This window comes from Macaca nemestrina, chromosome 2 (assembly GCF_043159975.1).
Source record: "Macaca nemestrina isolate mMacNem1 chromosome 2, mMacNem.hap1, whole genome shotgun sequence".
In the NCBI taxonomy this organism is placed as follows: domain Eukaryota; kingdom Metazoa; phylum Chordata; class Mammalia; order Primates; family Cercopithecidae; genus Macaca; species Macaca nemestrina.
Genome location: NC_092126.1, coordinates 193,307,866 through 193,333,820, shown reverse-complemented (window position 1 = coordinate 193,333,820; position 25,955 = coordinate 193,307,866). Strand labels below are relative to the sequence as shown.

General features: G+C 34.3%; 1 long non-coding RNA gene across 3 annotated transcripts in view; it reads right to left on the bottom strand.

Moving 5' to 3' along the window:
- The window catches only part of LOC105485512 (uncharacterized), a 175,769-nt gene that overhangs the window by 114,616 nt on the left and 35,198 nt on the right, over positions 1–25,955 (bottom strand). The window contains exon 3 of one of the 3 annotated variants that reach the window (XR_011619464.1): positions 2,945–3,015. The exons of the other annotated variants lie outside the window; for them this stretch is intronic. This is a non-coding gene — a long non-coding RNA (uncharacterized lncRNA). Of the gene's footprint in view, positions 1–2,944; positions 3,016–25,955 lie in introns of those variants that run through there. 3 annotated transcript variants of the gene reach the window in all.

Genomic DNA, 25,955 nt, shown 5'->3' with positions numbered 1-25,955 from the left:
TCAGGAGGCTGAGGCAGAAGAATCACTTGAACCCAGCAGGCAGAGGTTGGAGTGAGCTGACATTGCATCACTGCACTCCATCCTGGCGACAGAATGAGACTCCGTCTAAAAAAAAAAGGAAAACAGAGGCAACTGTACAGAGTACATGAAGATCCAATATTAATTACAATATTATGTTCTCATTGAAGTTTTCTCTGTCCTCCCTGACCATCTTCTGTAATAATATAACCACACTGTTAATCCCTTCCCTTACTTTATTTTTCTCCTTAACCTGTATCATCAGATGACATTATACATTTTGCTTCGTAACTCCTATTTCCTCTGAGTAGAAAGTAAGCTCCATGAAAGCAAACATATTTTCATCTTGTTTTTTAATGTTTTTCTCTAATTGCACCGAATGGCAACTGGTAGCCACTAATAATTGCTTTTTCAATGAATAAATGGAAAAGAATGTGGAGCTAGAAAACTTATGAAAAAGCAGGTACTGCTGTTAAGAAGATGCAATTTTAAAATTTACCTACTGTAAAATGTAGAGATTTTGTGTAGTTTTATAAATTCTGATAAGTGCATTGTGTTACATAATCACAACCATAATAAAAATACAGAACGGCACCATCAACTGAAGACATTTTCTTGTGTGGTTTCTTTGTAGTTGATCAGTCTCCCTACTCTTAACTCCTGGCAACCATAGAACTGTGCATTCTTTTAGTTCCACCTTTTTCTAGAATGGCATAAAAACAGACTCATATGGTTTGCAGTCAATTTCGTCTAGCACAATTTCACTATGTATTTGTGGTTTATACATGTCGTGTATAATAATAATTTATTCTTTTTTATTGTTGAGTAGTGTTTTATCACATGAATGTGCCATAAAGTGTTCATTTTTTCACCAGTTGAAGAAAGACTAAGTTGTACCCAATTTTGGGCAACTAAGAATAAAGCCAATGTAAACATTCACTGGCAGCTTATCATTTCTCTAGGGTGTATATCCACAGCCAAAATTACTGAGTCATATAATCAGTATATGTTCAGCTTCATAAGAAACTAGTGAACTCCTTCCTAAAGAGGCCGTACTATTTGGCATTCCCACTAAGAATGCATGAAAGTTTGAGTTGCTCTGCATCTTCACCCAAATTTGTGTTGTCAGTTTTGTTATTGCTATTGTGTTACTTAATTTTTTGATACTTGTTTTGATAGCAATAAATATCAATTTATTGATAAATTTCTAATTTATCAATTTTGGGGGAATGAGTCATGCTTTTTGTGTGACATCTAAGACTATTTTGCTTACAACATGGTCAGAAATATTTTCTCCTATGTTTACCCTTAAAAGTTTTAGGTTTTCAATTTAGGTCTATGGTATATTTTAAGTTAATTTTTGCATAAAGCACGAGATACGGGTGGAGGTTCAATTTATTGTACATGGAGATCCAATTGTTCCAAGCACATTTGTTGAAAAGACTGTCCTTTTACCATTAAGTTACCATTTCACCTTTCTCAAACAAGAATTGCTCTTGCCTGTTGGGTCTATGTATGAACTCTCCATTCTATTCCATTGATCTATATGCCTATTCTTTTGAGAAAACCACTCTGTCCTGGTTACTGTAGGTAATAGTAAGTCTTGAAATCAGACAGTGTGAATCCTTTGACTGTTTTTCTGATATATATTTTGGAATCTTTTTGATATCAACAGAAAAAGTATACTGGGAATAGGACTTAGATTACACTAATATATAGGCAAATTGGGGGTGTAAAATATAATACTCCTGAGACTTCCAATCATAAACTTATTGTATCTCTTGATTTATTTATGTTTTGTTTGATTTTGTTCATCAGTGTCTTATGGCTTTCCACTCCAGGCCATATCATGTAAGGTTTACATCTAAGTACTTTTTTTGTGTGTGCTCTTGTAAACAATACTGTTTTTAAATTTCGATTTCCAAATGTTCAGTGTTATTATTTAGAAACACAATAGATTTTTTAGAACCGACCTTGTATACTGCCATCTTGCTAAACTCACCTATCAGTTATAGGAGACTTTTTGTTGATTCCATATGAAAATTACCATATAGATGTTTATGTTGCAAAAAGAGACAGTTTTATTCCCTCTTTTCCATCCGCTACTGTGTTGATTTCCTTTTATTTCCTTGCTGCACAGTCTAGGACTTCCAGCATCATATTGAATAAGAGTTGGAGAGGCCAATTTGTTATATTTCAATCTTTTATTTTCTGTTTAAGATTGCATAATTTCTACTAATCTATCTTCAGGTATACTAATTTTGTCATCTCTATTCTGCTACTGAGGCCATCTAGTATTTTTAAAATTTCAGATGTAATGTATTTACTTTCTAAATTTTCATTTAGATGTTTTCCATTATTCTGATTTATCTTCTATAAAACTATTTTTCATTTCTTTTAAGAGTATTTATCTTTACCTCATCGACTCTGTATTAAAGGCTTCTACAGAGTCTTTGTGTGATAAACCCATCATCAAGGCAATCTTGAAGTTAATATCTAATTGATTTTTTCCTCATTATTTATCAGCTTCTCATGTTATTATTTTGGATTCTACTCAGGACATTTTGAATCTTATGTCCTGAAATTCTGGGCCCTGATCAAATCCTGTGGAGAATGTTGGTTGTAATATTGTGATTGCTATTTTAGAAGGCAATTGACATGGATAGGTTAAGACTGAAGCTTCTATCTCACCTTCTGTGGGCACTAACTACGATGTCAGGGCACCTTTGGACATTGCTCTGAGATTTGTGCATTGCCTGTTCTTGAGCCACTCAGGAGTTCATCTGGGAACAATTTGGTTGGTAGTTCATAGTACAGTTCAATTCTCAAATACTCTGCTCTGCCTTATTTGCTGTGCTCCATGTGTGCTGACCCTGAGAGTGAGCCCATGTTCACATGCTTGTTTATACACAGGATTCAGGGTCTGTTTCTCTAGTGCTGTCCTTGTCCATATTTTCTCCACAATTTCCACTTCTGAGGTGCCTAATTTCCCAGATCCTGTGGAGGGAAAAAATAGCTTCTCTCAGCATTTTAGGCCCTGTGCTGTCATACAATTCCACACGACTCAGTCTATCTTTGGGGCAAGATGTCAAATAAAAAGAGAGAGAAAAAAAATAGTGGGAATTCCTCCCATACACTTTAGACTTTTGTCTTTCCAGTGTCTATGGCTAATGATAAAGGTTTTCTCTCTTTAGGGTTTTAGGAGCCCATGCCACTGCCAGCACCATAGCAGCGCAGCTTTGTGATTGGGCCTGGCCTCAAAGCAGGCGAGACAGAAAAAAACTAAAACGAAAAACAAAAAAGGATTTCGCTCACATCCCTGGGATCTAAAAATTCCTCTTTTCTACCCTTCTGGCCAGACAGAGGGGTTTTCCCCAAGAGATTTTGCTGTCTTTTCACTGTGCAATTCTGCAATTCATCTAGTAAAAGCCGAGTAATAAAGAAAGAAAACAAAGAGAGTAACCTGACTACCCTTCCAGTCATTCCTTAGGTTTTGATTTTTCAATCTGTCTGCTATTGTTTACTTTTCAGAGTCCTTGTGGAGTTACTTTTTGTATTCTATCCAGACTTTTTGTTGCAATCAGTGGAGGGAAATGGATTATAGTGGGTTTCCTGCATTTTAGCCAGCACCAGAAGTCAGAAAATGCAGACTTAACTCCACGCTGGCAATCTCAAATACTTTTGGGGACTTTTTGTTTCACATATCAATGTTATTATTAATGATTCACATATTTACCTTTATGATTCACATATTAATATTATTAATAAACCATGAATACTGCCCTTATAAAGCTCATACTGTAATACAGAAGGTGAATTTGCAAATCAATACACAATTACAAGACAGTGTGATTAGTGCTATGGCAAAGTTAAGTGTAAATCTCAGAAGCAGCACAGAATAGCAACATTTCTTTCTCCCCGGAGAGAGAAAGTTAGAGAAAAGTTTACTAAGACTTTGCCCTTAAACAATGCGAATGAAAATAGATATGAAACAGGAAGGTCCAGCAGGCACAAGAGCAAAGAAGAGAAAATAAAGGACCAACATTATTTCTGTTCTCATGGCAAGAAGGGATAAGTGAGTGGATTGTATTATCAAAATGGATTGTTACTACATTACCTGTGTTAGGTCCAGAATGGCATTATCTTATGATAAATTTAATAGGCTTTTAAAGCTAAAATGGCATCATAATCATTCATCTGAACTCCATTTTAATTAAAAATTTGTTTAAAATCCAAACTTCAAAGTTTATACACTTGTCTGACCAACATGGAAATGTCAAATGTAGAAGTCGGATGTCCTGTCTCCCAGCCCAGAGCTTCCTCTGCTACATGCTTTTATTTTTTGGCCATTTTTAACTTCCAAACAGAAAGTCAAAAAGAAACAACCTAAGGATTATTATCATATTAATTGATACGTTTATTTATACTTTGAACATGAAATATGGTCGGCTTCAATTTTCATTTGAAGGGTGTGAGAGGATTTGCTGGTGCTATTGCCTTGAATATGAAACCAAATGCTTATCTTTCAATCCTAGGCAGTGAAAACTGTGACTAAAGGATTTAACTAGCTATTTCCAATGGAATTAATAGATACCTCATCAGAATAAATATGCTTAGGTTTTAATATAAAGGCTCCATTTTTATTATCCTCTATAGTTTTGAAAATTCTAACTTAGCTTTCCTCTCTTTCTTGTTAGGCAGCTGGCTGTATATTTACCCCCTTAAAAATCCTTGGCCATTTCCCTGAAGGGGATAGAGTCAGTGGACTGAATAGGATTAGCATCAAAAGTCACCACTGCTTTCCCAAGCAGAGTTTAAAAATAGGATCATTGAATAATAAGGGATTTAAGTCTCAACCGAGCAGGGTGTAGAAGGAAATTATTTGGATTTAGACCAATAGAGATTAGAGTGTGATTAGAGACTACCATGTCCTTTATATCAGATTGAGGGACTTGAAAGAGAAGACTTGCAGGGAAAAAAAAAGTCAGGTCACAAAATATTCTACTTGCTTCCCTAAATCAATCAAAGAAAGATTGCTCTTTCCCTATACATATGTGAGTCTGAGAGTACTGACTGAAATGAACACAAAGAGGTGAAGGTCTAGCAGTGTAACAGTGTATGGTTTAATGAAAATTACCTTTGGGAAATAGTCAGTATAGGAATCAAGGAACCAAGACAGGTAAGCAATAATAATAACTTCTATATAGATCTTTTATCTTAAAGGATCCCAAAACAATTTCCAGGAAAGAAAATGCTTCTTACTCAGCTGAAACCCATCCACCCCTAGAGTATGGTATTTATATTTAATATAGAATTCTTGCCAAAAACAAACAAGAGAGAAAAGTTTTTCTTCAATATAAGGCTAGTCTACATTGCTTAATCAAAGCTTGGATAAAGGAAATTGTTCCTCTTTGGCATTGCTGAAATATTTTGGAGGAGGAAAGTGTCTATATAAAATCACTTTTAAAATGTCTCCCAATCAAATTGAAGTAGATGTCTATATATTTTATTAATATAATTTATTAAGAAGGCAATTAGTGATGAGGCCAAATCAGGTTACATACACCATTTAAGTATCAGGAAGTGTTTGCAGAAAAAAACTTACTTTAAAATTACAAAACATTTTACTTATGTAAGTTTATAATCTCGAACTAATGCTGCACATGTATTTTGTAAATCGATTTGTTTTCTTTATGAAGGTAGTAATGGTTCTTTGAAGATAACCTACTAAAATCTATCTGAACAAGGTAGGACACGAACAATTCCTGTACGTCTTCAAAACATACAAGTTAAACTGACATCAGAACATTTTTTTCTACCTAAAATGCCATTTATTTGCAAATCTGTAGAAAATTTCAGAGCAGCAAGAATATGAACCTTTAACATATAGTTAAAAATTCCAGTGTGGCTGGGTGACTGTCAGGTTTTCGTTGCTGTAGTTATCTGTCTTTATTTTAGTGAATTTCAGATTGCATCTTTAGTTGAAAATTGAAAAAGGGAATATGATTTAGAATGCTATACACATCAACTTTTATGTAAAGTCAAGAACAAATGATAGACCTTTTCCTTCCATAGGAGCATTTAGTTTGTGTTTATTGCATCACAAATAGGTTGAGTTTTTACCAAGACTGAAAGCATTAATAAATATAATTGATAAGAATTTGCTAAAATATAGTGAGGTAACTAATATTATTCTGAAATTAACCTGGAGTCTAGGTATTGTGAGATCTATTAGCATAATCACATCCACCACAATGAATGTACGACTTAAAAACAAAAAACAAAAAAAAAAAACCATCAGATTGATTGGTCAGGTACCCAGACATGGGTAATTGAGTACTGTATGTGCACACATGTGTATGTGTATGTGTGGGTGTGATTATATATGTAAGTGTGTTTAACTGTGTGTGTATATACATACAAATATGTATATGTGCTATTAATCAGAGATAACTTAGTAATACAGTTAGATCCAGAGTTCACGAGAATCTTTAATAGCTATCTTAAAACATGATGTTGTCACAGCCTGATCAGCTTTCTGCTTTCATTGTTTACAAGTTTTAATATTACATATTATCTTAATAATTCAGTAAGTAGTTCTAAATACGAATCACTACTCCGCACTGTCAATCTTTCAGAGAAGACAATTTCACTCTGAGAAAAAAAAATATATTTTCATCATGATCTGTTATGTGTCCTAAAATTAAAGAGAATTTTTTAACATGACATAAAAATCCAACACTAGTTTGAAAATATTTGTTCATCTTTAACCTATTATTTAATTGGATAACAGCTTAGTATAACAGAAAGAAAACTGTGCTTAGAAAAAGACCTCAAATATAATAAAATCCCAGTAAGCATTATTATTCCTATTCATCGTAAGGTTTTCTTTTTTCTTTTTCTTTTTTCATCATTGAATTAGGGATAATAATATTTCCTTGGATGTCTTTTGGAACAAATGTGTTAATACATGTTATACATCTCTTGTGTCTTGAACTACATTAAAAATAGGTAGTAAAATAGTTACAGAGTTTTGAGGTAAGAGGCTGGACTCAATTTTGGAAGCAGGGCTTGGACATTAGACCAAATTGAGGTCCAGCTAAAACAGGGCCTGTGCAGAAGCAGTTTTCCATGAGACACGCCCACCAGCTTACTGTGTCAGTTTATCATTACCATGGCAACACCTGGAAGATACTGCTCCTTTCCGTGGCTAACAACCCAGCAACCCAAAAGTTACCACCGGTTTCCTAGAAATTTCTGCATAATCAGCCCTTAATTTGCATGTAATTACAAGTGGGTATAAATGTGACTGCAGAACTGCCTTTGAGCTGCTACTCTGGGCACACTGCCTAAGGGGTAGCCCTGCTCTTCAAGGAGAAGTAGTTCTGTTGCTGCTATACACTGGCGTTCCAATAAACGTTGCTGTTTAACACTACCAGCTTGCCCTTGAATTCATTCCTGGGCAAAGCCAAGAACCCTCCCAGGCTAAGCCCCAGTTTTGGGGCTCTCATGCCCTGCATCAGTTTGATAAAAGCCTACCTTACTGTTATCACTATGGATGGAGGAAGACATTATTTTGCTTAAGTCATTTTTAGTGAGACTTTTATGGATGCTTTAGATTTGACCATTATGTAAGGAATTGGGATAACATGTGATGTGGAAGGTATATGCCAGCAAAGCCTTGCAATGGGTATTTGGAGCACAGGAAGAGGTTTTCAACGTTGACAGAAAATTATGATTTAAAAAAAAGCATTAAATTTGTGTAAAAACAGATGACAAGATGAAGAAAAAATTATGTAAAGTCATAAGAGTCAGGTAGCAGTTTGGGTTTTTCTATATCTCGCTTAAATTCTATTTTGTGGAAGATGAACTTTCTTTTTGTAAAATGCTACTTTTTTGCTTAGAAACAAAATGCTCAAATGTTTTGAGGTTTGAATTGATTGAAAGAAAAGTCACCACAGTGACGTGAAGGCTCTAAAGATTATAAAGAAAAGGACAATCTCTAAAACAAAAAGCTTAGGTTTCCTATTGGTAACGAGCCTTATATACTATGCAAACCATTTCGTCTGTGTTTGTTTACCAACTAGAGTTTCACATTTACAGCAAGAAAGAATAAATGCATGTTAAAACAGATTTAGTAGGTTGCTCGTAATCAAATCAGCTACCGTATATTTTAAAATGTTTCAAACACAGCTCTTATTAGAAAAGTAAAAGAATTATTGTTTGTCAGACGTCGCACACACACAAAAAAAGTGTACCAAAAACTTTTGCCTACTTGAGATATTTTGCTTCTCCTAAATTCTGGGGCTGCTTATTTTGATTAATGTTGAGAGGCTGTGGAAATGACTTCCCTAGAAATCTTGACTAGGTTAGAAGCCCATCTGTCTTACACGGCTTACTTGTAGTCCTGCCTGGAGGCAAAGGATAGATAACCTGAAATAGAATAAGAGGCCCAAAGGAGAGGATTAAGTCGCTAGATTAGTGGTGACCATATGCTCTTTAGAAGGGTCCTGAAATTGCTCATTTCCATGGGAAAAACATGTTTTTCTCAGTGGCGTTGAATTTTAGTGAGAGAACAATGCTACCAGTTTTCTTTGAAATGCTTATTAAAATCACTGGAGCAAATAATCATTCAAGAAGAACATTTTTGTTCCATATATAAAAATGCAAAATTATTGCTATGAAAAGTCTCTCCCCTCATCTCTTTCCCTTGTCTCCACTGCTTGCTTCCTTACCCTCTCTCTTCCTCTTTCTCCTTTTCTTCTTCCTTTCTCTCTCCCACTTCCTACCCGCCTCCTTTGCTTAGTTCTTCTTTCCTACTCTGCTCCCTCTCTCCCTACCTTTCTTCTCTCCCTCCCTCCTTCCTTCCCCAATATTTAGAAATGCTTCACTCATATTGTGTTTCGGATGCTGTTTTATTAGATTACTGGACACTAAGAGAATAACTTAAAAAAATACCTTTGAATTCAAAACACACAATTGTGCTTACATGGATTCTTACTTTTTCACTGTTAGTAACAAAAGGTTTCAAGCGTGAAACAAAATGGATAAAATTAATTGTTAATTTTCTACAAGTCATTCTGTACTGCTATAAAATACTGCACTGCACTGCACTGTACTGCATAGGCAGAAAATGATTTCTGAACGTATTTGAAATCTTCTCTTGTGTTTAACCTATAATATAGAACTTTTCTTTACTCCTGCTGAAAATGTATTTTTTGTGAAAGCCCATTAACTCAAAAGATAACAATTTACTGTAAACTGGGAAAGGTCTAACTTAAATGTTTCATGTTTTCTTCTTCATGTTTTAATTAGGACTTTAATTCTATTACAGTATACTATAAGTTAATATTCTGCATAAAAGAAAAAATAGAAATTCATTAGTTGTAGTTATGTTTAAATATTTGTATTATCCAACATAATTTATTTGCTAATTTACTTTAACGTCACTCAAGAGAATCACAAGCCATCGAATTTCTCTGGCCTTCACTTATCTTTTTCTCTGCTTCTCCTTAGATTATTCCTCCTGCCTGGAATGTTCATCTCTCTTTATCTCATCTATCTTTTATTTCCCAACTGAAAATGCCAGCTGTCTTATGTATGACGCTTTCCTTCAGACCTCTCTCCGCTGCTTCCCTGTCGAAGGTGAAAGTCTCAAATTCCAAAATATTTTATCATGAAGCTTCTTTTCATTACAGGATATACATGCTTGTGATAAATCTTTTCTCATCGATAGACAGTAAACTCCATGAGGGCAGGGCCAGTTTCATATTTATATAGGTATGGCTGAGAACATGAGGCTCAGTGTCAGTATATTGGTGCATCATGAATATTTGTGAGATGAGTGCACAAAATGTCTTAATTTCAGATCTGGAACATAGAGGGCTTACCTCTTGTTATAAAGCCTCCATTTATTATTGTAAAGAAAGTCTTAAGAGATGTACTTTTCTTCTTCTCATTCTCTTATTGTGAAAGGAAGTAATAGGCATATTTTAATGATATATGTTTAGTTAAATAAAATTTCCTTTTGTCTAAGCAATCTATGTTAAAACAAAACAAAGCTAAAAACTTCAGTGTAACTTGTGAAAGTCATAACCTAAATATAGAACTTTACTGGACACGAACAATTCTAGTTTCCTCTGTAGTCACATAATTTTAAAAGTTTTAAAAAAGTAATAACAACTAATCATGATATGAAGCTAGAAGTTGTCTAGTATTGATATGTGCCAGGTATTGTTCTATGTACTTTGTATATACAACACATTTACCCTCACAAAACTTGTGTGAAGAAACAGTCACAGAAAGCTCATTTTACTTATCCAATATCTCACAATTAGAAGGATCAGAGACTGGAACTGGACCTAGTTAATGTGGCCCTCAAATCCATACTATTAACCACCATACTATATTGCTTTCTAATTGGTAGCACAGGTACAAGTAAAAGTTCCAGTATAATGTACATAATTTTTTCAAGAAATTATTGAGCATCTATTGGTCATCAATATGTTAGATGTAATTTAGAGGCAGTATAACATAAATGTAATCCAGGTATTATATTAAATAAATATAAATTATATGTCTTTTTAAAGTTTTCAGTTTTCTTTTATTAAAGTGTTGTCATTTTAAAATACATGCTGAGGTTAAGATGAAGATATCTAAACATTTTATAAGCCAAGGTTTGCTAATGTTTTCTTCATTCATCTCTTCTTTTTATTGCATCTTGAATCATATTTTTATTTTTCTGACCATGTCTTTTGTAATAAAATTTTAGAAAGATAAATATAATATTTATCATGGAAATGTTTTATGATTACTAAATAGGCATTTATATGTGTTTGTGGAATGCTAAGTATATATTAAATATATTACCATTTGATAAGTTTTTCACGTAAGAATTTTCAGACTGTAAACTGCACATGCTTTGGGGATAGTGGAAGACAGTGAGTTTCTCAAACATAGCTCCCTAATTTGAGAGCCAAGACTGAGATGAGAAGAGGTTAAGAAACTTGTCCAAGGTCACACAGCAGTAAGTGACATGATGATTAAGTGAAGTCATTCAAGGCAACCTTTTAACAGAATGGTACAAAATAATTAATCTAGGCCAACTGTCTTTTGAATATCTATTTTCCCTAGTTTATCAGAGTTTCTCTGACTCACATGTTAAACAAAGTTTCTTTTCTTTGTTACAAAAGTATAAACACACTATTCAAATATTTTGTGGATACCATACAGGCATACATTATGCTTACAAATTTATTATTTTCCTGAAAAGTTTTTAAATTGTCATTTCATTTTATGAAACAGTCAAATGGATAATATACATGAATATATCAATATATGCACAGATAATTATTGGTGTGAACATTAAAGAATAAAACAAATATAGATAAATGTATACACATATGTAAATATATTGATGGGATTCAGGACACGGTATGCCAACATACAGCACCTGGGCATTTGAGAAAACAGTAAAAACAGGAAGGTCTCTCAGATATTTTGTCGGCATTCTCGCCAAAGCAAGCCATAAAAAAGTTATCTGACCAGCCTCTAAAGTAGGTCATAGGACCCTCATTCCCAAATGGGTGCTCCTATACTTGGAAGAAAGGAAGGAAGACACAAAAGATGCCAAGAAGAACCCGAACAGGCCTTGCTAAGTTTCTCCCAGTATGTCACCATTCAATCATACCCTTTTGTCGCCCAGTACAACTGTCCATAACAATCACAAGTTTCTCTGTTTCTTTGGGTTTTTATATCTGAAGCCTCTCATGCTGTGCAAAACTTATCTTAAATAAATGTGTATGACTGTCTCTTGTTAATCTGTCTTTTGCTATAGTAGTCTTAGCAACAAATCCAGCAATGGGAAAAGAGATATGATTATTATGTCTATATAATAGAGTGCAGAAAATACAAAGGTTATGTACCTTTGTACTTAAACTTGAATTTAAGAATCTGATATTCTGTAAATTCAAATTAAAACTACCAAAAGCCCACAGTGAAAAACTGAAAACTATGCTGCTTTTTCATTACGCTATTTGCTAACATGATGTTAGAAAGTGATTCCACCAATGGACAATGTGCTCAGAATAATATTCACTTGAAGAGCAATACCTAAACCTTCTCTAGAAGTAAAAATTTAAAGCCTAAAAACAAGAATGGTTCCTAGAAGGAATTTTATCATAAGAAAAAACAAATAAAAATAAAGCATACTAAATCCTATGGAAAACAATGTAATATAATATTATGTGTAATTTGCTGGGAAAAGAGATGGATTAGTGAAACATGAATACTCTTATCAAAATTATACATTTCTGCTATTTGGACAAGAAAGTCATTTTATTAATGAACCATTGGAAGACATAACTAAAGTGAAGACTTATGCAGGCATGGCTTTTAAGTTAAAGTCAGAAAAGCTCTCCAATAATGGAACTATCAATATTGGATATTTGTGTAGAAGGCTTTTCTGCACTGAGAGGAAATAGGCTTATTGAAAGCAAGAGTCCCTTCTTGCTTGGATTGTAGGATTCTAGACGCAATAAACAATCTCTCTATCCCTCCCCGCCACCTCCACCCACTCTCTCAACATGTACGGGTCAAAACATATTGTCCTCATGCTCAGTCATGCCTCCGTACTGCTTTTCACGGTTTAAACCTGATTATTAGTCATGTCAGTTTTCTTCCTGGATGCCATGGTATGGTTTTTTCCTGCTTGAAGTTATTTGAATACCCATTGGCCTGTGACCTGTACAAATGACTACCGTTCAGCAGCTTGCAGAGTCTTATGGTTATTACAGTTGTTTAACCACACATACCAAGGTTTTTACACAAATAACTGTATACCTACCACTTGAATAAATGCAGTTTTCCCCCAAACTTCTAGATTTCAAAGTAGAGTGCTTTATTCTGCTTGTAAGCATGACCAAATTTAAGTTCTTCTTAAATGAAAACACCACAGTTGTTCCTTTTGCATTTTCAATGAACGGTGGGCAGAATTGGGTCGCACATTACTATTTCACACGGACTGATGGATAGGCATTTTCACAATCAAGATTGTACAAAAGATACAATATGAAAGTGACAAAATGCATTCAATAAGCTACATGGAGACATAAACAGTGCTCTCTTGTTTTAATAAAGAAGTCTTTTATGTATATTTATTCTTTATTTACAGCCGTCAGACCTCTTCTTCTACTACAAATTAAGTTACAAAACCTAGGTTATAACAAATATCTCATGCTACCCAAACTCTTACAATGTGAATATAAGTGCACCCTAAGCCAATTGAAAGGTTAATTCAGGTTCTTGCCCTCAAGGAGTTTATAATCTATAAGAGAACTAAATATTTTTGTTATTATGGATGGACATACTCATTCTGATTACTACTTTAAGCAAAGAGCAGTTCTAAGGAAACTATTTTTTTTTGTAATAACTGTAATGCTTCCTTAATTGAAAAGAACTTTGTTCTCTTCACTTCTCCTCTTCAAGAATCCTTCATTCTGACCATAATTAAAAAGTCAAAAACAATTGATGATGGTGCGGATGTGGTGAAAAGGGAGCACTTTTACACTGTTGTTGGGAATGTAACTTAGTACAACCACTATTGAAAACATTATGGAGATTCCTTAAAGAACGAAAAGTAGAGCTACCATTTTATCCAACAATCCCACTACTGGATATCCACCCAAAGAAAGAAGTCGTTATATGAAAAAGATTCATGCACACATACGTTAATAGCAGTACAATTTGCAATTACAAATATATGGAATCAACGTAAGTGCTCATCCACCAATGACTGAATGAAGAAGATGTGGCACATATATACCATAGAATACTACTCAGCCACGGAAAGGAATGGAATAATGTCTTTTGCAACAACTTGGATGGAGACCATTATTCTAAGTGAAATAACTCAGGAATGGGAAACTAAGCATCGTATGTTCTCACCTCTTAATTGGAGCTAGGCTATGAGAATGCAAAAGCATAAGAATAATATTATGGACGTTGGGGACTCGGAGGGAAGGGAGAGAGGGTCATAAGAGATAAAAATAAATAAATAAACAAATAAATAAATAAACACTACATCTTGGGTATAGTGTATACTGTTTGAATGGTAGGTGCACCAAATTCTCTCAAATCACCACTAAAGAACTTATTCATGTAACCAAAAACTACTTGTATCCCCAAAACTTAAAATTAAAATTAAAAAATAATCCTCCATTCTTTTTGAACTAAATTATTTTCCTGCCTTTGCAGCCCCTTTCTCCAAAGCAGTCATGATGGTGCAAAACATCCTACTCCATTATCATTCTCCTTTCTCTTGTCTTCTCTCTTCTCATACATTTTCCTTCTGTCTTTCTATTGCCAATTAACAGTTATAGTAAATCCACACCTAAAGTACTCTCTCTTCTTTTTCTCACCAATTGTCTACCTAAGCTACTTTCAACAAAGAGGTACAGCAATCTTTTCCTCCTCATCACCTCTATTTTCCTTTGCTTTCTTCCTGATATTTTTCATATCTCCTGTTCTTTATTCTTCAATATAAATTTATCCATGGTAAAAGACCCTATCCTCACAGTCTCAAGATTCTGAACATCATGTGTTAGATAGCTAAAACAGTCAGGGGGTAAAACCTTCAATACACATGTTATGTCTCCTAACATAAAATAGGAGATAATGAATAAAGGTTCTGTTTGGAACTAATCAAATTACACTCAGTGGATTCACGGAGCTACACTATTATTATTATCATCTGTGACTTTTCAGGAATGGAGCTGGATAAGGAAAATCAACAATTTAAAGGAAATGTGTTAAATATATACTTAATGCAAGAGAAAGTAATCATTCTGGGAATGCAGTCCTAGAGTAAAAGATCAATTCCTCACTGAGCACAGCAACTAAGTAAAATTTTTACCTCTTACTGTTTTGTTTCTCTTGAATTCGTTTCTTTCTCATTTCTGGTAGAAATTATTTTTATCCTTCTTATGGTGGCACCATGCTTTCCCTCATCTGCTGCTCATATCATCAGATAATATGTCATGCACAGTTGTATAATATCTGTATCATTTTGTAAAGCATGACAGAGTATTGGAATGTAACTATGCACACACACAATGTACATTTTACACATATTAAAATGTGCATCAAGTATACATATTTCAAGGTAGTCGTTACATGACCTAAAAATAAAAAGAACTAGATTTAACTGGGAAATGAAAAGATGTATATCACATTCTGTTAGTTCTATTTGACTTAAGAGTATCTCTCTCTCTCAAGAATTACTGTTTACAATAAAGGAAAAGAAAGGTATCACTGATTGGAAAACAATCCAAACTATATAGATAAAAAGTAAAATTCAGTAAAACCTGTTTGGAGGAAAAGAAGACAGAACAGTTGTTTTCATAAAATCAGGTAGATAACCACTGTATAGAAAAAGTTGTTTTTAGTAACTTTACATCAATAAGTTTAGTTTCTTCATAAACTGTGAAAGGCAGAAAAGTAAATTCTCTCACGTCTGACCATAGAGGAAGTCCTCTATATTATTCTTGTTGCATTCGATTATGACTCAACTCTTTAACCTTTATAAAAATCCTTAGTCACATCTTTAAATGGTTCAAATCTCTCTCAGCTAGTCCAGTGCCATTTTTTTTAGATAAATCAATATATTGTAATAAAATAATTTTCCCTAGTTCTTCAAGGTCATTGCTGAAATTAACTTCGCCCGTGTTAAGAAATAGATTTGACTGCAAGGGATTATTTCATTTAGAATCTGCAGTCCTGATACATAGAGAATGTAATTACCTCAGAACAGCTTACCCAATGGTGAATTTCAATAATGAGCATTAGCAAAAAAATATCAGAACACAGGTTTCACCTGGCAGTTTCTAGAGTCACATGAAACCACAAAGGAAAAGTATATATATTAGACAATAAAATTATCTATGCCTACAGGAGAAATAAATAATTGAATTTATTTCTGACCGTGTTGCCTTTTATCTGATGAGAAGACCTGAGTTATACATATTATCTGATGTTTGCCGTAATATTGGTTTGATATAACAACTCTAACAATCAAAGCTCATTGGTAACAAGAGGTAAACATGAGTCAGACTCAATTTCTAGTGTTTTCATGGTGCAGTTTAGAGATGGAAACAGTAAGTTTTGGATTCATTTTCTGAACTGCGTTAATTAAACCTGTAGCTGTGAAAAATCTATTTCATCTAGGAATGACTCTACGATTTGACATACATATCGAATGAAAATGCATTGTGAAAATAATTATGTACTTTGTATTCTGAGGGAATTAAAATAATTTGAAGCAACATTGATAGCCTTACTAAATAAACATCCAAATAATTTGTGGCATTGAAAATAATTCTGCCATTTAGAAATATAGATGTGTATTTAAATAATAAACACGCTCATGTGCTTACAAAATGTACTTATTTATCTAACATATTTTAGGGAATGTTTTAATTTCATGATATCATAAAATTTGTTGTCAAGAGGAAAAAATGGTTGACTGGAATTCAAATTCTATTAAGCATGTGATTTAATTCTTGCAAACCTAAATACTTTCAGATATCATAGGAACACTATACCGTGTTGAAATCTTCGCCCTTCATTGAACATATATTTATACATTATGAGAAGTATGCGTTCTATGGGATTGCTAATGCGGTTCCTCACCGTTTAATTAGAGTGGGACTCCTATCTTTCATTTTACAAGTTTCATAGAGAACTAAAACACCAGTAATCTAGAGAATATTACTGCACTCAATATTTGCAGTTATGGCAATCTTAAATTTTCTCATCTCTGAAAAATAATATGCCTGGTAGCAAAAAGTCTTTAGCAACACTGCTAATATAATTATGTACTATTTGTCAGAAGAAATAAAGATATCACCCTGAAAATAACTATATCACAAACTATAAATATTTCTAAATGATATTTCTGAGTAGCATGCTCCTGATACTTTCAGGTTTTTTTGTTTTTTGGTTTTTGTTTTTTTTTTTGAGATGGAGTCCAACTCTGTTCCCCAGACTGGAGTGCAGTGGCGCGATCTCGGCTCACTGCAACCTCCGCCTCCCGGGTTCAAGTGATTCTCTTGCCTCAACCAAGCAGAGTTGAAGCCAAACATTTCAGCTGCAGTTTAACAGTCTTATGAGATTACAAAAGATTTTTTCCCCTTTTTGAGCATTTAATTTAGATGAGAATCTGCAATACAGCCAAAGTATTCTCTACTCAAAAAGAATTATTCTTTGGCATAATTAGGAAGCAGAGATAAATAGGAATGTCATCTAGGTGAATGTCTTCCTTAATAGTTTTTTGTAAATAACTTTCTCTAAAGAAGAAAATAAAACTGAAAAGAATATAGAGTTGTCTACCGTATTTTATGATTACTTTGCTATTAACCTAACGTTACATTTCCAAGAAAATGGAGGTAGAAGTTTAAGACCAAGCAAGAAGTAACTGCAACAGAGTTGTGTTTGCTTTTAATGAAGAACACAAAAAATGTGAAGAATTTGTGATTTCAAGAAAAAGCAAATATATATATTGATATAAGTCAAATCATGTTACTTCTCTGCTCAGAATCCTGCAAAAGCTCCCATCTTACTCAGAGTAAATTTCAAAGTCCTTACAAAGATATTCAAAAGCCTTCATCCTTTACCTCCTACCCATACTTACCAACATCTTTTTATCCCCTTTTCCTAGCCACATTTATTACCTCTTGGTTAGTCCTTGAATCTGAGGTTTATATTCTGGTTGCTATGGCTGCATAATATAGTAACCCAAAATGAAACGGAGGAAAACAGCTACATTTTAGTCCATCTGTGCTGCTGTAACAAAATGCATGAGACTGGATTTGTAAGTATGTAAAAAGCTGTGGAAGCTGGGGAGGAAGTCCAGATCAAGTCACTGGCAGTTTCTGTGTCTGGTGAATGCTGACCCTTTCTGCTTCCCAAATGGAACCTTGTTACTGTGTCTTTATGTGCCAGAAAGTAGAAGAACAAAAAGGGGGATGCATTACCTTCTCCTAAAGTCATACTTCTTAAAACTATCACATTGGTTATTAAATTTCAACGCATAATTTCGGAGAAGATGTATTCAAATCATAACAAATTATGTTCACAGATCCTGAGGGTCATGATTTTGGAAAAAGTAATGCAGGGATGGTTTGTCACTCCTTCATGGACTAGAATCATCTGAAGGCTTGTTCACTTACATATCTAGCAATCGATAACGACTATCAGCTGGGAACCTTGTTTCTCTTCACATGCTCTTCTTCATGTGGTTTTAGCATATGGGATAGTTTTACATTCCTCACATAATGCTGATGAGTTTCAAAAGTAAGAGTCTTGAGAAAGAGAACAAGGAAGAAAGCGTATTTCCTATTGTGACTTATCCTTGGAAGTCATATAGCATTACTTCCTCCATATACTATTCATTAAAACAATCACAACATCTGGATCAAGGAAAACGGTAGGAGATAACAATGTTCTTGTCAAATGACCTTGGTAAGATTTCTTTATCTTATTTGAAATGTCAGAAACATTGAGCACAATGGACTATTCTTTCCTTCTTGAAACAATACCTTCTCTTGGGTTCCATGACAGCACATGTTTAAAGTCTTACCTTTCCAATAAAGGCAGCTCCTTTTTAGTTTCTTTGAACGTCTTTACTTGTTTGTTTTTTTTCTTTTTTTTTTTTTGAGACGGCGTCTCACTCTGTTGCCTAGGCTGGAGTGCAGTGACCCGATCTCGGCTCACAGCAACCTCTGTCTCCTGAGTTCAAGCAATTCTCCTGCCTCAGTCTCCTGAGTAGCTGGGATTACAGCCACACACCACCATTCCTGGCTAATTTTTGTATTTTTAGTAGAGACTTGGTTTCACCATGTTGGCCAGGCTGGTCTCAAACTCCTGACCTCAAATGATCCACTCGCCTCAGCCTCCCAAAATTGTGGGATTACAGGCGTGAGCCACCATGCCTGGCCTACCTTCTTTTTTGTCCTCCAAAATATCAGTAAGCTCCTGGGTATCAGGCTGACTTCTCTTTTTTTTATCTGCTCATTTTCCCTAGAAAATCTTGTCTGTGGCTTTAAATATTAGCTCCATGCCAATATCTTCTAAGTGAATATATCCAGACCTTTACTGATCTCTAGATACGTATTTTAATACTTTCTATGTTTATATATAAAAGTATTAATATATATGCTTTATATTTTCATTTGGACATCTAAAAATCACCTCAAAATTAATGGGTCAAAAATTAATTTATTCTTTACTCCTCAACCCACCTTTTCATTTGTTTATTTTTAATTTTTTTTTGCATATCAGTAAATAATGTTACCATCTATAGTATAGCTCACATTTCTTTATCAGATCTATTCATTTTATCTTTATAATATTATAAATCTATCCTTTCCTCTACCTCTTCTACTACACTGTTAGCTTAAGTCATTAAATTCTCTAGCCAAGAGTATTAAAATCATCTCCTAAAATATGTCTTATATGACAGAAACAACTTGCAGTCCACCAAATATTTAGGCTTCCTTTCCACTGTGCACAGTTGTTGCATTAGCTACCCAGCTAGGTGTTACATTTTGAAACTCCTGGCATCAGCACAGAGGGGAGTGATGAGACAATCTCTTGCCAATGGGAGATGTGTTGAAACGAACAATGTTACTTCTGTCCCAGCTGGCTTAGAAGCAAATGACTTCCGTAACCTATCTTTGTTCACCCACTGGCTAAAAACAAATGATTGTGAAGTTCAAGAGATGGAGGAGTCAAGAGATGGAAGAAACTAAGTCTCTGAATCACTGTCTTAAAAGGTGACAGGCAAACATCCATATTGAGTCATATACGATTTTAAAAAATATTGTGTTAAACTGCTCATATTTTGAAGCATTATTTTCTATAACAGTCTCTGTCACCTAATTTAATATAATATGATTTCTAAGTCCTAAAGCAACCCCCAAGAAAGTAACTAAAAATAGTTAAAATTATTAAATGAGTTAAAATGTCATAGTAGGAAAATATATACTTCATAAAAATAAATTAGTAAAGACGAAACAGAGGAAAAAATTAGTAATGGAATATATAGATGAAAAACTATGACAGCAGAGACATAAATCCAATCATATCAATGATACCAGGGCATCCATATTGTTCTGATGAAATAATTCAATCAGAAGACAGAAGTTGTTAAACTTTTTTTTTAAAAAAATAAACAGTGTCTAACAATATGCTTTTTACAGGAGACACAATGGAGATCCAAAACTATCAGGCACTATCTATGTTCACTACTTGGGCAACAGGATCATGAGAAACCCAAACCACAGCATCATACAACATACCCACGCAATAAACATGCAGCATGTATCCCCTGAGTCTAAAATTTAAAAATAATCCCATGAAAAATAAATATATTTATACTGAAAATAAAATAAAAAACAAATACACAAAAGGTAAAATAGGATGAGAGTACACTTTGCTTTCAAACTCTACTCCCTTCTTCCAATCCATTCTTTATTCAGATTCTACTTGTTGAAATCACCTATTACTTTCAATTACACTCAGAAACAATAAAATAAATTCCAAAGTTTGCTTTGTGTTTAAAGCCCCACAACATTGTTCAACAGGTGAACATCCAGATTAGAAGCATCAGTATCATCTAGGAACTTGTTAAAAGTACAATCTGTTTCTGTAACACTCTCCAGTTTTGCTCAAGTTCAAAAACCACTCCTCTGCATGATTAATTAACTGTCCAACTGCTCTGCCCTCATTTTATATCTCTATTTTTTATTGCCCTAGAGCCACAGTTATTTCCTCTTGTCTTTTTGAACAGGCTAAATCAGGTCCAGTTTAAGGCACTTGGAGTATTTGTTTCCTCTCCCTGAAGAAATCCTTTTTTGGTCTTTCTATGGTTCTTCTCTCTTTTCATGTCTCCACTCAAATTTCACTCTCTTCAAATTTTTTTTTCCATACTCCAGTCTAAGCAACCTTGTTCCACTGCTTGCATCTTTTTCTCTCACCTTGTCCCGTTTATTTTCCTCACAGTTGCTTACCATTTTCTGAAATTACCTTGAGCGCCCATTGGTTTACCATTTTTAGGTATTCCCTTCCCCCCTTTAAAATATAAGGTTCAAGAAACAAGAACTTCTATATATAACAGTGCCAGACTCATAGGATAATGGGTATGTAAGTGTTCATAATTCTATTTCAATACATTTTATGTATATATAGCTACACGAAAACTTAATTACAAATATCTTTTGACGCAGAGCATCATTTAGAACACCCCCTATTAAAGCCAATTTCTAGTATAATTGAGAAACTAGGTGACCATTCCCAAATCAGATCTGTTGACATTGTTGCTCTGTCTTCCATTTGTTCTCTATTCTTCCTTAGGCAATGTTTTACTTTGTCCTCTTCAACTCATGAGCCGAACTTCACAAGAGATACACCTCTGCGACTTCTAAAAGGGCTTCCAAAATGCATTTCCTGGGGCTTTTTATAGGGCAGGCTATCTTTTCTAGATTGCCCATTACTGTCATTCACAGCATCCATATGCTGCAGGTATTGATGTGCCATATTGATGTGCCATACTTTATTAATGAAAAAGAAAGTATTGTCACAAATGAAGTAAAGACATTTTAAATTACATTCTTTATATAGATTTTCATCTAATCTAAACCAAAACCTCAAGAATGTAAGTAATGCTGGAAGAGAACTTTATGGATGCACCCAGTTCCTAAACTAATTTCTTTGTCCTCAAGTTCACTGTCTTCTTTGCAACTGCTCATCTTGTATCTTTGTGCAAATTTCTAACAACACTTTGAGGAACCCCTCAGGGCCTGAGTTTATCCTCAAGTGCAATTTCCTTCCCTAATCAGTGCATCCTACCAAGTGGCCTCTAGTAGAATTTATTCTCCAAAGGAGACAAGGGCAGCATTTCTGAGCCTGCTTCACTTCAAGTTCTCCCAACTAGATATTTTTTATTATTGTCATTGTTGCTGATATTGTTATACCTTAAGTGTTTCTGGTTTCCTTGAAGAAAGTATTAGACATGAAAATGGAGGTGGTCTTTGGCTGGCAGGCTTCAGTGAGGCACCACTGCTGGTAGACCACATTTAGTTACAGAGCTGGAAAATTATTTTTAAGATCACAAATTTACATTGGCTTTCCATTTGAGTATATGATTGCTATACATTTTTAAAAGTAAATCTTCCTTGACCACCAAGATATTATACTTCACTGACAGTTACTTAAATCATTTCCCTTACCAGAATGTAATTTTTGTGTCTAGGTGGCTAAGATACCAGTAGTGAAAGGAATGTTTAGGTGGCCATTTTAGTCACTCCTTTTAGGGTTGAGAAACTGAAGCCCAGTGAGAATTTCAAAAACAATACATATATAGCACATTTTCCTATTGTTTGTATGGAAAAAAAATAATACCTGGAGGACGTACATAGTCAGAGTTCAAAGAAGGTTGTAAGTTTCAGTGATTAGGAAGTAAGATAAAGAGCAAAACAAAAGTGTATATTACTCAATCCATCAATACATTGAGTAACTTTGTCTTACAAAAATACTCATAGAATTGCAGAAAATACCTTTAACAACATTCATTGCAGCATGATGGGCATATTGAAACACAGGAATAAACCACATAGCAATTAATGAAAGAATGAGTAAATTATTGGATAAAGAAATATGGAATAATAAAACCCTCAAAAGAATATGTATAGATAATTTTATGTGTAATGTATTGCTAGGTAAAAATAGACTGCATCACAGAACAAGACATATAGCATGATTACACTAAATAATGTGTGCATACATACAAACATGTAAGAGTTCATATGATCTATGTATACGTGTACAGGAAAAGATCTAGGAAAACCTATGGGAACACAGAAATGCTATTTTCTTTTTATTGAAAAGTGAATTTGTGTATGATGAAGTTTACAGTCTTCCATATTTTTTAAAAAATATATTCCATTAGAATGTATTTATTTTGTTTATACACACACACACACACACACACACACAGAGAATATAGTACAGAAGTCCGTCTTTTGTTGGGGAGATATTGAAGGTAATAGATCATAACACTGATAAGCAATAATTATACAGTGCTGTGTATTAGCTTTAATGACTGTGGCCTAATTTAGAAATTTCTGCTTTCCAGTTTTGCTAAAATGTCTTTGTTCAATATCAATTATTTAATGTTTTCTGTGAGCATATCAGTGCATTCATTAATAACTTGAAATACAGACTATCATAGTTTGCATGCAGAAGTTCAATTTTTTGCTGAAGTGTTGTACAACATTCTTGGCCAGTTTGTTATAATCGTTTTAGTTGAGCATTTTCGATTCATTGCATTTTTTTTCCAATGGCAATTTCAAAAGTGTAATTGAAAATATATTAAAACATAACACTTAGGAGCTAGTGTTAACAAATACATTTCACATTTGGTATGCTTTCACATGAGTATTACATATACTTTTAAATATATTTAAAATACATATTTATATGCAATTATGTTAAATAAATATATTTCTAAATATTAAACCAAATATTGGTTTTCTGTTTAAATTCTGAGGCAGTAACAATAAAGGGAAATTATTGAAAATAATAATTTAGAATAAGGAAACATAAAAGAACAAGGTCACTATAGAAATGCAACTCTTTTAATGAGTCTCAATAAATATTGTATGTTAATAACACAGATTGGGACTATGGTAATTTCATTACTTTATATCTGCATTTAAATGTGCTAAGCAGAGTCAGGAAAATTAAAACCTTGTGAAATTGGTATTTAAATGAAAATAAATGTGAAGATGAGAGTTGTCTATGTGTTATTTGAAATGAAGTCTGAAGTCTTGCAGTCTTCTTCCCTGGAGGGTTATTGAATGAGAAAAGAGTGATAAGAGAGAACTTGGCATGAACCCTTAAGTTAGTATTTAAAAAGTCAACGAAGAGCACTTTGCTTCATGAATCTGTACAATGCAGTGAAGATATCCAAAGTGCCTGGCAGTACACAATAAACTTAAACATAAATGTTGATAAATGTATTTAGTTTTAAAATAGAATTTTTCTTCTTCCAGCTCATCCAACTCACTTGCTGTAGATGATAACTGTGACACTATGGACCTTGGATTTGGTTGTTTAAACAGACATTCATTTCTTGAATGGCTTTTTAGCCCAAATTATTGTCAGCCTATTTTTCCAAGCCCTTTTCACCTACAGAATCTGTTCTCCGAATCTGTGAAATCAGTTCCTCTCAATTATTTACTAATTTATGACCAAGGCTTTCACAGACTTACATTACCCATTACAAAGTCTCGAAGTAGTCTTAGCACGGTGTTTAGTTCTAAACTACTAACTTCTCGTAATAAATAAACAAAGAAACAGAAAAACATATACACATACTATGATTTTAAAATATTATGAGTAAGCCAGGCTCGGTGACTCACGCCTGTAATCCCAGCACTTTGGGAGGCCGAGGTGGGCAGGTCACGAGGTCAGGAAATCGAGACCATCCAGGCTAACACGGTGAAACCCCGTCTCTACCAAAAACACCAAAAATTACCCCGGCACGGTGGCGGCGCCTGTGGTCCCAGCTCCTCGGGAGGCTGAGGCAGGAGAATGGTGGGAACCCAGGAGGCGGAGCTTGCAGTGAGCCGAGATCGCGCCACTCACTCCAGCCTGGGTGACAGACTGAGACTCCGTCTCAAAAGAAAAATATATATATATAAAAAAATGTGTTCATAATGTTATAAATAATATTTTCATATGCAATGGTGTTTATACCATGTTATTGTCAGTATATTTTTCTTTCTTAACTTCTAAATTCCAGGTGTTTTGACCTGAGTACTGACACATTATTAATTCTTCCTTTTTCTGTCTCCGCAGGGGTTGGACTTCAGCTTTCACAATTCTGAGTACTAAATTGTGGCTATCACTATCCTACTGCCTAGCGACTCATCAATGAAGAATTACATTTTTGTTCTGACTTATTAGAAGCATAATCTACAACATCTTTGTGGGGCAAAAACGGTTGGGGCGCTCAACAGTGAAAGGGCCAATGCTTGGTTGGGTCCAGGCCTCAGATCTAAATTGGGTAAAAACCGTTGTACAAAGTATCCAGTAGCAGCAAACGCCAGAGATTAAGAGTTATGTGTAAACCTTGTCCTAGAGCACACTAGAAATTAAACTGGGGAAGGTAAAGTCTTCTCTTAATTTCAAGAGATTTAAGGGGACAGAAGCCATTGAAATGAAGCCAACAGTGGCAAAAATAAACAAACAATAAATCACATAATTTTCCAGTCATTCTCTAGAAACGGGCCTACAGAGCCTGAGACACACTGATTGAACTGATTGACCTTTAGATGACTTTATGCAGTTGGGCTGTGATAGAAGCTGAGCTTATTCAGCTACTCTTGAAGATGGATGAAAAGTGCATAGTGGCTGAAACATGTTAGAAATTTATTTCTTGTTCACATAACACTACAAAAAATAGTATTTGTGCTTCACAGTCAATACAACCTCGTAATAATTCAAGGATTACTGTCTGTGCACCTAGGTAAAAGAATAAATGGGTGTGGTGAATTAGCTAGTCAATGTTATAAACACCCTTATTTAAAGACACATGACTGACGCTGATCTATCTAGAGATCTGGGTTTAAATGTTCAATCTGCACCCCTTTTGATTGGTGATGATCTTGATCTGTACATATTTGTCATGTACTATAGCTGGATTTGCTGTCTACTATTTCTCAAGTTACCTTAAGGGTAATCTAGGTTACCCATTCCTATTCTATCCCAGCCCTGAAATCCTTTCTTTTTTTATCTGCAATTTCCTTTAAGGTCACTGAATACTCTCTGATAATGATTGCTTGAAATATGATTGTCAATGTGTTAAGGAGACTAGCATA